Here is a 12,475-nt window from a genome sequence, read left to right on the forward strand (position 1 = left end):
AAATTACAGCTTATGATTATGTAATTTGAAATTCATCAGTTTAGCAGGGCTTAGATTTCTTAAAGACTTTTTTATTTGACCCAGACTCCAAAAAAAAAAAAAGTTTTTTTTTTTTTCTTGATGCTCCCTCAAGCTGGTGAATGGAAATATTTCTAGTTTCCTTTTTAGAGGCACAACTCTAGGTTTTCCAAGGATCTCCTCTTTAGCGTCCCTGACTATGTATTTCCTCTTAATGCCATATGGGCATTAAAATTTAAATCTTTGTGTTCAACACTTATGATCTATTTATAGGTTAAGGAATAAACAGAAAGAGTGGGTATCAAGAGCTTAAATTTAAGTTACTCCACTGTTTTTCTGTTTGTTTGGGTATATGGTTGTTAGTGCCTGGTTTCTTCTGAGTTCAGATTGTGTTTAATTAATTAATCAAAATTGTTAAATGTCAATTCATTCAAAAATTATTAATGTATACTGTATATATGCATATGAATATACTATATATGTGTATGCACTATAGTATATACAACCATATAGATGCATTCTATTTAGGTTTTATAAATTCTGGGTATAAAACGATAAATAAGTCAAGTTTCATATTTTCACACAACTTACATTCTGCTAGGATGTAAAGGCAGAAAATATATAAAAAGATGAATTAGGTAATCCAAGAACTGAAAACTGTAAAGTGGAAAGTAACAGGGTCTTGGCATTTAGAGAAGCAGGTTTTAGGAAGTCTTTATACCACATGGCCAAGAAAGGCTTCTGTGATGGACATTCTAGCTAAGACTAGAAGCAACAGTCATGTAAACTCATGCAGGTTAATCCTTACATCTATTTCTGTTTGTTTGTCTCCCTATTTCTCAGCATTTATGCTCTACTCCTTTGTTTAATTTTTGGCTTTATCTATTCACATTTTACAATTTCATTCCATCCCTGATCACATCCTCTTTCCTTCAACCCAGAATGTATTCAAAATTCAGAAACCTCTAAATCTTGTCCTGGAGGCAGAGCAAGATGGTGGAGGAGTAAGAGGTCAGGTCCAACTTCTTCCACAAACACATCAAAAAAACACATCTACATGTAAAACTACTCACACAGAACATCAACTGAATGCTGGCAGAAGAAATTAAACCTCCGAAAAGGGCAAGAAACTCTTGACATAACTGGGTAGAACAAAAGAAAAAAGAGAGAGAAAAGGAATCAGGACAGGACTAGCACTCCTGAGAAGGAGCTGTGAAGAAGAAAAGGAACCCACATCCTGGGAAGCCACCTAACTGATGGAAAGATCAGCCAAGTCAGCAGGATCTCAAATTCGCTGAGAAAAGTGCACCAGGTGGACTGAGAACAGCAAAGCGGAGTGAGAGCTGCACAGATCATCTGAACTACTGGCCTGGACACCACAGCCTGAGATGCTCAGGTGGGGTCTGGGTGCTGAGACTTAGGCTCTGAAGGTCAGTTCCAGGGAGAGGACTGGGGCCCATTGTGTGGGGACAGCCTGAGGGGCTAAGGAACAGTGTGCCATAGGCGGGAGAGTGGTACGCCACAGGCAAAGGAGGGGAGCATCATGGCAGAGGGAACCCAGGAGAAGGTCCAGACCCACAGGAGAGGCAGGGCACAATTGTTGGGGAGGGGAGAGAGGGAGAGGCAGACCACCATAGGAAACCCTGCACCAGGGCGTGTGCATGCCCATGGGCTCTCAGAGGGCAGGGCTTCTCTGGAACAGGCTAAGGGCTGTGAGAAGCCTCTTGCTTATTTAGGGCAGATTGGGTGCTTCTTGTGCAGGCTACCAGTGACCAGGCACCTCTTGTGCATCCTAAGAGCATCAGGGGGCTAAATGTGATATAGTACCTCTTGCACAAGCTGCAGGTGGCAGGGACAGACTGTGATGGTTGTCTCAGAGGCCAGAGGGAGGTGTGGCTTGCCACCACTGGGGGTCTGTGAGTGGGCTCCATCCTGACCCCAGTCATCTCAGGGGTTGGCAAAAAAGAGGGCACTGCAACCAAGCACCATATTGCTCTCACTCCCCTGGGAACACACTTGCCCAGCAGCTGCCACTGCCAAGCACTTTGGGTGTTGCCCAGACACTTGATCACTGTCCCTTCCCAAGACCCTACAACTAGGAGCAGCTGGTGCAGCACCTCCTGCATCAGCTAAGTGGGACAGGGTGCCTCTTGCATAGTCTGCAGGTGGCAGGGGCAAACTGCCACAGTTACCCTTGATTCCAGAGGAGGGCATGGCCCGCCACCACTGGGAATACCTGAACAAAAATCACTTGAAGCCCCATTCACCTCAAGGGCACCACAGAGGAGGGCACTGTGTCCAAACAACACCTGTTGGTGCTCTCACACCCCTGCTGCTGACACTGCCAAATGTTCTGGGCAGTACCCACACCCCTGATCTCAGTCACTTCCCAGCATCCTGCAACTAGGAGCAGCCTGTACAACACCTCCTATGGGCTAAGTGAAACGAGTTACGTCAAGCATGGTCTACAGGTGGCGTGGACAAACCACTGCAGTTATCACTGACTCGAGAGATGGTCATGGTCTGCTCCCAACAGGGGTCCCTGAACAGGCACCACCTGCAGTTCCAATCACCTCGGAGAAGGGCATTGCAATCTTACATAAGCTGTTTTGCTCTCACTCATCTGGGAACTCACATACCCTGCTGCTGCTACTTCCAAATGATCTGGTCTCCTTGAAGATCCGCCTAGAGCTTATTACCACTTACCAAGGGCCTGCAACTAGGAGTAGCCTGTACCACCTTCCTCCAGGTACTTGCTACTGTTGAGACCCCAATGACCAGGCACTGACTGCTGGCCCCATCCATTGTCTCCTTCTCCCTGAAAACACACAGAGCATCCTGGGAATAATAGCCTGCCCTCATTGAAGAAAGAGACAGCCCCAAAATAAATAATAACCTCCCACAAATTCAAAGGGGTACTCTTGCATAGAAGTAGCCCTCCAAGACTACAGTTGGCTTCCCTAAACTCACAGAAAAAGAAAAACATAAGCAAGATGAAGAAGCTCAGAAACCATTCCCAGTTAAAAAAACAGGTTTCACCTGAAGCAGCAAACAATGAAATAGACCTCTGTAGTCTGCCAGACATTGAGGTCAAAAGGGAGATACTGAAAATACTGAAGGAATTAAGAGAGGATATGAATAGTAGTGCAGATTCCTTTAGGAAGGAACTAGAAAATACGAGGGGGAACATAGAATAATTACAAAATTCATTTGCAGAGATGCAAACTGAGCTAAAGCAATAAAGAGCAGAATGAAAAGCAGAGGAATGAATTAGTGATGTGGAAGATAGAATAATGGAAATCACCCAATCAGGACAGCAGACAGAAAACCAAATGAAAAAACGTGAAAGAAATATAAGAGGTCTATGGGATAACAAAAAGCAGGCCAATCTACACATAATAGGAATTCCAGAAGGAAAAGAAAAAGAAAAGAGGATTGAAAATATATTTGAAGAAATTGTGGCTGAAAACTTTCCAAATCTAAAGGATACTGTTATCAAGATATAGAAAGCACAGTGGGCCCCCAATCAAGCTGAACCCAAACAGGCCCACACTAAGACATATTAAAATAAAAATCACAAAAGTTAAAGATAAAGAGAAGATTCTAAATGCAGCAAGAAAAAAAGCAAACCATTAATTATAACCCCCATAAGGCTATCAGCTGATTTCTCTGCAGAAGCACTACAGGCCAGAAGGGAGTGGCAAGATATATTTAAAGTGTTGAAAGGAAAAAATTTGCAATCAAGAACACCCTATCCAGCAAGAATATCATTTAAAATAGAAGGGGAGGAGTTCCCATTGTGGCTCAGTGGTTAACGAATCTGACTAGGAACCATGAGGTTGTAGGTTCCATCCCTGGCCTTGCTCAGTGGGTTAAGGAGCCAGCATTTCCATGAGCTGTGATGTAGGTGGCGGATGCAGTTCAGATCCCACGTTGCTGTGGCTCTGGCATAGGCCGATGGTTGCAGCCCCGATTCAACCCCTAGCCTGGGAACCTTCATATGCCATGGGGAGCAGCCCTAGAAAAGGCAAAAAGACCAAAAAAAAGGGGGGGAATAAAGAATTTCTGCTACTTTCCATAAAATAATGGAAATCACGCAATTAGGACAGCAGATAGAAAACTAAATGGAAAAAAAAGGAAAGAAATATAAGAGATCTATGGGATAATATAAAGGTGGCCAACCTATGCATAATAGGAGTTCCAGAAGGAGAAGAAAAAAAATGGGGATTGAAAATACATTTGAGGAAATTATGTCTGAAAACTTTCCAAATCTAAAGGAAACTGATATCAAGATACAGGAAGCACAGCCCAAACAATTTGAACTCACATAGGTCCACACCAAGACATATTATAATAAAAATGGCAAAAAGATAGGATTCTAAATTCAGCAAGAGAAAAAGTGTTAATCATAACCCCCATAAGGCTATCAACTGATTTCTCTACAGAAATACTACAGGCCAGAAGAGAGTGGCAAGATATATTCAAATTACTGAAAGGAAAAAATCTGCAGCCTAGAATACTTTATCCAGCAAGAATAACATTTAAAATAGAAGAGGAAATAAAGAATTTCTCCAACAAACAAAAGTTAAAAGAGTACAGCAATACTAAACCCATTCTAAAAGAAATACTGAAAGGGCATTCCTAAATTAAAAAAAAAATAGAGAGAGAGAAAAGAAAAAAAGAAGAATTAGGATGGAGGAAACCACAATTGGAAAGCAGTCACTTAAATAAGTCAGCATACAGATCTAAACATGAAGATGTTAAAAACAAAACAAAACAAAAACCAGACATCAAAATCATACAAAGTGAGGAAAGAAATAAAATATAGATTCATTGCTTTATCTTAATGATGTGTTTCAGCTTATAGGACTATCATGCAAAAGCAAGCAGATACAGGAAGGGATTAACATACTTAAAAAAACAGGGCAACCACAAATCAAAACCGAATATTACTTTCACAAAAACTGAAAAGTAGTCAAGCATAAAATAAATGGAAACCATCCAATCAAAAAAAAGAAAGAAAGAAAAGAAAAGAGAAACGTAGAATCAACTGGAAAACAAGGTTTAAAATGGCAATAAATACATATCTATCAATAATCACCTTAAATGTCAATGGACTGAATGTTCCAATCAAAAGACACTGAGTGGAAGATTGGATAAAAAAGAAAAAACATTCAATCTGCTGTCTACAAGAAACTCACCTTAGGGCAAAGTACACATATGGATTGAAAGTGAGGGGATAGGAAAAGATATTTCATGCTAGTGGACAAGACAGGAAAGCAGGAGTTGCAATACTCATATCAGACCAAATAAACTTTAAAACAAAGGCCATAAAGAAAGACAAAGGAGGACACTATTTAATGGTTAAAGGATCCATTCAAGAAGAGGATATTACAATTGTAAATATATATGCCCCTAATATAGGAGCACCCAGATACCTCCAACAAATACTAACAGACATACAAGGAGAAATTGATGGGAATACAATCATAATAGGAGAATTTAACACCCCCACTCACATCAATGAATAGATCTTCTAGATAGAAAATCAATAAGGCAACAGAGATCCTAAAGGACACAATAGAAAAGTTAGACTGAATCAACATTTTCAGGACAATACATCCAAAAAAAATCAGAATATTCATTCTTCTCAAGTTCACATGGAACATTCTCAAGGACTGATCACATCCTGGGGAACAAAGCTAAGCTCAACAAATTTAAGAGTGTAGAAATGACTTCAAGTATCTTCTCTAACCACAACGGCATGAAACTAGAAATCAACCACAGGAAAAGAAATGAGAAAAAACTGACTACGTGGAGATTAAACAACATGCTACTAAAAAAACCAATGGGTCAATGATGAAATCAAGAAGGAAATTAAAAAATACCTCAAGACAAATGATAATAAGGACACAACCTCTCAAAATCTATGGGATGCAGCAAAAGCAGTGCTCAGAGGGAAGTTCATAGCAATACAGGGCTTCCTCAAAAAAGAAGAAAAATCTCCAATCAACAACTTAACCCACCACCTAAATGAATTAGAAAAGGAACAACAAACAAAACCTAAAGTCAGCAAAAGGATGATTGGTTTAAAAAGTGGTATATATACAGAATGGAATACTACTTAGCCATAAAGTAAACAAATAATGCCATCTTCAGCAACATGGATGGAACTAGAGACTGTCATCCTCAGTGAAGTAAGTCAGAAAGAGAAAGACAAATACCGTATGATATCACTTATATCTGGAATCTAACATATGGCACAAATGAACCCTTCCACAGAAAAGAAAATCATGGACTTGGAGAACAGACTTGTGGTTGCCAAGGGGTAGGGGAGGAAGTAGGGTGGATTGGGAACTTGGGGTTAATAGATGCAAACTATTGCCTTTGGAATGGATTACCAATGAGATCCTGCTGTGTAACAATGGTAACTATGTCTAGTCACTTATGAAGGAGCATTATAATGTGAGAAAAAAGAATGTATACATGTATGTGTAACTGGGTCACCATGCTGTACTGTAGAAAGCAAATATTGTATTAGGGAAATAACAATTTAAAATAAAAAGAAAGAGGAGTTCCTGTTGTGGTACAGTGGTCAGCAAATCCGACCAGGAACCATGAGGTTGTGGGTTTGATCCCTGGGTTTGATCTTGCTCAGTGGGTTAAGGATCCAGTGTTGCCATGAGCTGTGGTGTAGGTCACAGACGTGGCTCAGGTCTGGCGTTGCTGTGGCTGCTGTGGCATAGGCCAGTGGCTACAGCTCCGATGAGACCCCAAGTCTGGGAACCTCCACATGCCATGGGAAGCGGCCCTAGAAAAGGCAAAAAGACAAAAAAAATTTTAAAAATTTTAAAAAAGAAAGAAAAACTTTTCAAACCAAAAAAAAAAAAAAAGTCTTGTCTTGACCACTCTTTTAAGATACTAATTTGAGCATCTGCTTTACCATGTGCCTTTCCTTCTCTACCTCATAGTGAACTAAAGTGGCTTTTTTCTTTCTTACCATTTAATGAAGCTGCTCAATCAAAATTAAGCATAAATTAAGAATTACCAAAACTATACTTTCAATCTTCATTTTAATTAAGATTTCTTCACATAAAACAAGTAATTGACCAAATTGACCATTCACTGGAACTTTCTTAACTATGGCCCCAAAATACTTCTTTGCATATTATAAAACTTCATAATCATCATATCCTTTCAGTGCTCTGTCTTTATGGGATTCTATTTCCTCTGTGCACTTTTTTTTTTTTTGGCTTCACCCAGAGAATGTAGAAATTCCTGGACCAGAGATAAAACCCAAACCACAGCGGTGACAAGGCTGAATCCTTCTGCCCACTTCTTAAAAGCTTTTGTTTCTCATGACTTTATCCTGGATTGTTTTTCCTTCTAGTTTTAGATTCTGCATAATATATATATATACACACACATGCTCTGTAAACTATACACTAAGAAAGATTATGAGAACTCAATGACACATTTATCAATCTGATATTTAAACAGAGTTCATAGTTCAGGTTTCATTCTATGATGTACTACTGTTTGCCATATAAATGTATAGACACTTTAAACATGTCTAAACTCTAATCCAATTTTCTACTGGAAATATGTTTCCTGCACGTCTGTTTCCTATCTAGGTTAATTATATCAGTGTCATAACAATAAACATTTCATTATTTAGTCTTCACTCTCAGAATCAACCAATAGAATAAGCATGGGTGATTTAATTATTTTGAAGAATATAAATGTTATGTTACCTATTTTAATATAAAAGAGGTATAGTAGAAAGAAGTTGGCTTATAGATGAGATAAGAAGTGGAAGAAGTAACAGGTAGAAGAAAGGGTGAGAGTGGGTATTTCTTCATTATAGAGAGTGAGAAGTTGATCTATAACTAATATACATATGATAAACATTTTATAGGTAAAATAATATTATCAAGGACTATAAATATAAACAATAAAATATATAAATTCATAAAACTAAGGAAAAGGTAGAAGAAAAGATCAACAGTCATATAAATTACCCACAATCTCATCTGCAAGAAAAGCCAATAAATCATAACTTAGAAAGTATCTTATTTAGAGATATATAGATAATCACGTGGAAAGAAATCATACAAGATTAAAAATACCTGCCTCCTCTTTGTGGAGGTAAGGACTGGTTTTTCATAAAATATTAGTATTCAATTGGTTTCACTTCACTATTTTTCTATATTCTATTTCCACATATATATCTATAACATGTGTAATATAGGATTTGCTACTTACAATTATATATTTTATATGAAGAAAATGGTGTGTGTGTGTGTGTTTGTGTGTTTGTTAAGTGGTGCTGGGTTAAACTTCCTAGGTATATGGTAATACCTTTCAACATGGTAATTTTAGTATTATATGTGGAAAACGTTTTTGATGTATACTTTTAAATATTAGTTCTTATTATTTCTTTGTTCTTCAAATGGTCTAATATATGCATATTACATATCCTTTGTTTCTCTTCCATTTCAAGCTTTTTTCTCTAAGCCTTTTCTTTTTTTAATCTTTATCTCACAGTCTTTCTCTTTATTAATGTCTTGCTTGTCTTTCCCTTATAGACTTTTTATTTGAATCTATTTTCCTTTGGACAGTTTACAATTTTTCCCTTTTTAAATATATTTATCCCTTAATTTTCCCCTAAATTAACTCATTACATTCCTCATTTCTTTCTATTTTTTAATTTTATCTTAGCTTTTAATTTTCTGAGTCCTGGTTTGAGAAATGTCTATCTCCAACTCTTTATTTCTTTAAATTAATTTTAGTTTGGAATACTGTCTTGCAGTTTTAATTTTGTCTCATTTTTGAGATGGAAGGTTTTCATTAGCCGAAGTGCTTTGATTCTCACCTTTTTTAGTTTAATTGAGACATAGTTGTCAGAACTGTAATATATTTATAGTGTATGTGATTCGATATATGTAAACTGTATGTAATGATTTCCAGTCAACACATCTGTCACCTTATACAGTTACTGTTTTGTTTGATTGTTTGTTTGTTTTTTGCATGAGAACATTTAAGATTTACCCTCAGAAAATTTCAAGTATACAGTACAGTTTTGGTTTTCTTTTCTTTCTTTCTTTTTTTTTTTTTTTTTTTTTAGGGCTGCACCTATGGCATATGGAAGTCTCCAGGCTAGTGGTCAAATCAGAGCTTTAGCTTCTGGCCTTCACCACAGCCACAGCAACACAGGATCCAAGCCACTTCTGCAACTTACACCACAGTTCACAGCGATGTCAGATACTTAACGCACTTAGCGAGGCCAGGGATTGAACCTGCATCCTCATGGATACTAGTCAGGTTTGTTACTCCTGAACCACAACAGGAACTTCACAATTGTAATATATTTATTAGTGTGCAATGTGATTTGACATGGGTAAACACTGGGGATTTCCACAGCAAAGTTAATAAACACATCCAGCATCTTATATATTGCCATTTTTTTGCATGAGAACTCTAAGATTTACCCTCAGCCAATTTCAAATATACAATAAAGATTTTTTGTTTGTTTTTATTTTTTGATTTTGCTTTTTAGGACCTCACCTATGATATGGAAGCTCCCAGGCTAGGGGTCCAATCGGAGCTGCAGCTGCTGGCCTAAGCCACAGCCATAGCAATGCAGGATTCAAGCTGTGTTTGCAACTTACATCACAGCTCAGGGCAACACCAGATCAGATCCTTAAACTACTGAGGCCAGGGATGGAACCCTCATCCTCATGGATGCTAGTAGAGTTCATAACCCACTGAGCCACTGTGGGAACTCCTCATAAATACAGTATTAATAGCTATGGTCAACATGCTACATATTAGATTCTCAAAATGTATTCATCTTATAACTGAATGTTTGCAATCTTTGACCATCTCCCCACTTTTCCCACCATTCAACCCCTTCCATTATACTCTGTTATGAGTTTGACATTATTTGTTTTAAGATTCCACATATAAGTGATACCATCCAGTATTAGTCATTCTCGGTCTGGCTTATTTCACTTAGCATAATCCTCTCCAGGGACATCCATGGATCCCAAGTGGGAGGGGCAGGATTTCCATTATTATAGTTGAAAGATTCCTTCCATCGTTTATTTAAATTTATCATATATATAAATTCATTTCCTTATATATCACAGTTTTTCTTATTTATCCATTGATTGACACTACAGTTGTTTCCAACTGTTGTGAATAATGTTCCAGTAAACATGAAAATACATATATGACCTAAAGATACTTATTTTATTCCCTTTGCATATGTACCCAGAAGTGTGCTCATTTTTTATATCTTGTTACAGTAGGTTTGCACATCAATGGTATGAATCTTTTTTCTTTTTAGGCAGGGGTCCTAGGTCAAAAGCATTCTTTATGAAGTATACTTTCCTTAACAGATAATATGTTTGGTGGTGATGGGGAAGGGGAGAGGTTGATCTATACTATGATTCTCTTTCATTTCTCTAGGTTCTTTTTTATTTCCTATTTATGTACTTTTCAAACACTGGCATATCTCCAGTGTCATTTGTTCTATATTTTCATTTTTGTCTCAAAAATGAAGAGTCTCTAAATTTTCCAGTTCCAGCCCCATTCAATTTTAAGCTCCATGTCTACAGTTGATGTTGTAAAATGCCAAGTCCCAGACCTATGTTCAGTATTTTAGCCCTTGGTATCAGAGGTTCTCATTTTTGTCCAGTTTTTTGTTGTTGTTGCTTTATGTATTGCCTTTTTACATTCCTTCCATTTCTATTGGGTGTTTTAATTTTCTCAATCCCTGTTGTCCAGATGCACAGGCTTATGTCAATGACAGAGTGCTACCAGTAGCTCTACTGGAATTTGATGTTTATTTCTCTATTTAAAGGTACTCTGAAATTCACACTATTTTTTGTATCTTAGTAATGTTGAAAGTTGACATCATTTAAATTTTTATTTGTGCTATGTTTATCAAAGAAAATTAACAAATCACAGAAAATTAAAAGTAATTAACTTATCTACCACCAAACTACTGAAGCATCATTACTAATATCAATGTAGTATAGTTTGTTTCCTATACACAGGCACATTCAAGTCTATGTTTCATATGTGTGTGTGGGTGTTTAAAGAGAGAGAGAGAAAAGTTTTTCAGAATCTTTGTAGAGAATGAGCAATAGGTTAAAACTGAATTACTCTATGTATAAAAGGTAAAAATAAAACATTTAGAAATCATGTATAAGGCTAGGAAAAAATGCAAGAACTAAGAAAGGCAGACAAACTGATATCTAAAGGGTATTTTTATGAAATTGTATATATAATGTATAGATATGGAGATAAATATATAGACATTAAAAGTTGATAACTTTGTAGTTTATACATATTGCCAAATTACTATAAGGCTTATATGATGCTTTCATCCCCATACCCTCCCTGTGCCAGGATTATTTTTAAAGTATTGGATAATTTTATAACCTTTAAAGATGTTATTTTAAATATTTTAGGTTAAATATTTTCACATACTAATAGGTCATATATTTTATGGGGAGAAAATGGTAAAGTACCTGCCCTTGTCTTTTATCCATTCTTCTACTGGGACATTTTTCAACTTTTTTTTATTCCTGTATTCTTTTTTTTGTAAATGACATCAAATTACTTCTATTTTGTATTACAGATGTTTACCAAATTATCCATTTATATTTTGATATTGCTTAGGACATTCTTTTGATGTTTAGAATGTTTAGTGTAATTTAATTTAGTAAGTCTTCTTCAGGAGTTCTTCTTCGTCTATAATCTTAGAAAGCTTTTCTCAGTCTTAATTTAAGTAAAAGATTCATGTACTTTTTTCCATTCATTGTTATTTTAGAATTACATTATTTCATTGCTTCATCTAAAAGTTATTTTTCTATGTAATGTACGGTGGATTCAAATGAATGGATTCCTAAGTGTGTTAGTTCTGCTTCAGAGTAATCTTCTGTTCTGTAGCTTTTATATTTACACCAAGACTAAATTATTTAATTGTTGTAGTTTTATACATTTTAGTAGCTGGTAAGGCAAGCCATAAATATATTACTGCTTTTTAACTAGCTCTATAAAATAACATTTTGATGCTATAATGAATGTGTTCATTACCTCTAGAATATACACAAAATGCATGACTCCTTTGTGTCTAACATTAAGTCATTGCAATTTCAAATATATATAGTTGATGTATCAGTATGTGGCTATGGAAATCAATCATTTAGATAGCTCCAATGGAGATCATAACTTGGTTTACCAATTTCTTCATAAAAGAAATGCTAATATGGCACGCAGAGAAGATTCCTAAGGGTGAGATTATAAAGTGGTTTCTTAACTTATTTCTCAGCATTTTATGAGAAATTGGGCCATGTTTATTTGCTAAAACCTCTCGAGGACCTACTTCCAACTTTCTGATTTATATTATTTACTTTTCCCGTACCACTTAATTTTAGCTCCTGCC

The 12,475-nt window shown here is 36.6% G+C and overlaps 1 protein-coding gene across 1 annotated transcript in view; it reads right to left on the reverse strand.

The window, feature by feature from the left end:
* The window catches only part of LOC125116320 (catenin alpha-3), a gene marked incomplete at its 5' end in the record, with an annotated part of 829,627 nt that overhangs the window by 149,425 nt on the left and 667,727 nt on the right, over positions 1–12,475 (reverse strand). The gene's annotated exons all lie outside the window — the stretch shown is intronic.

This window comes from Phacochoerus africanus, chromosome 15, assembly GCF_016906955.1.
Source record: "Phacochoerus africanus isolate WHEZ1 chromosome 15, ROS_Pafr_v1, whole genome shotgun sequence".
Taxonomy (NCBI): Eukaryota; Metazoa; Chordata; class Mammalia; order Artiodactyla; family Suidae; genus Phacochoerus; species Phacochoerus africanus.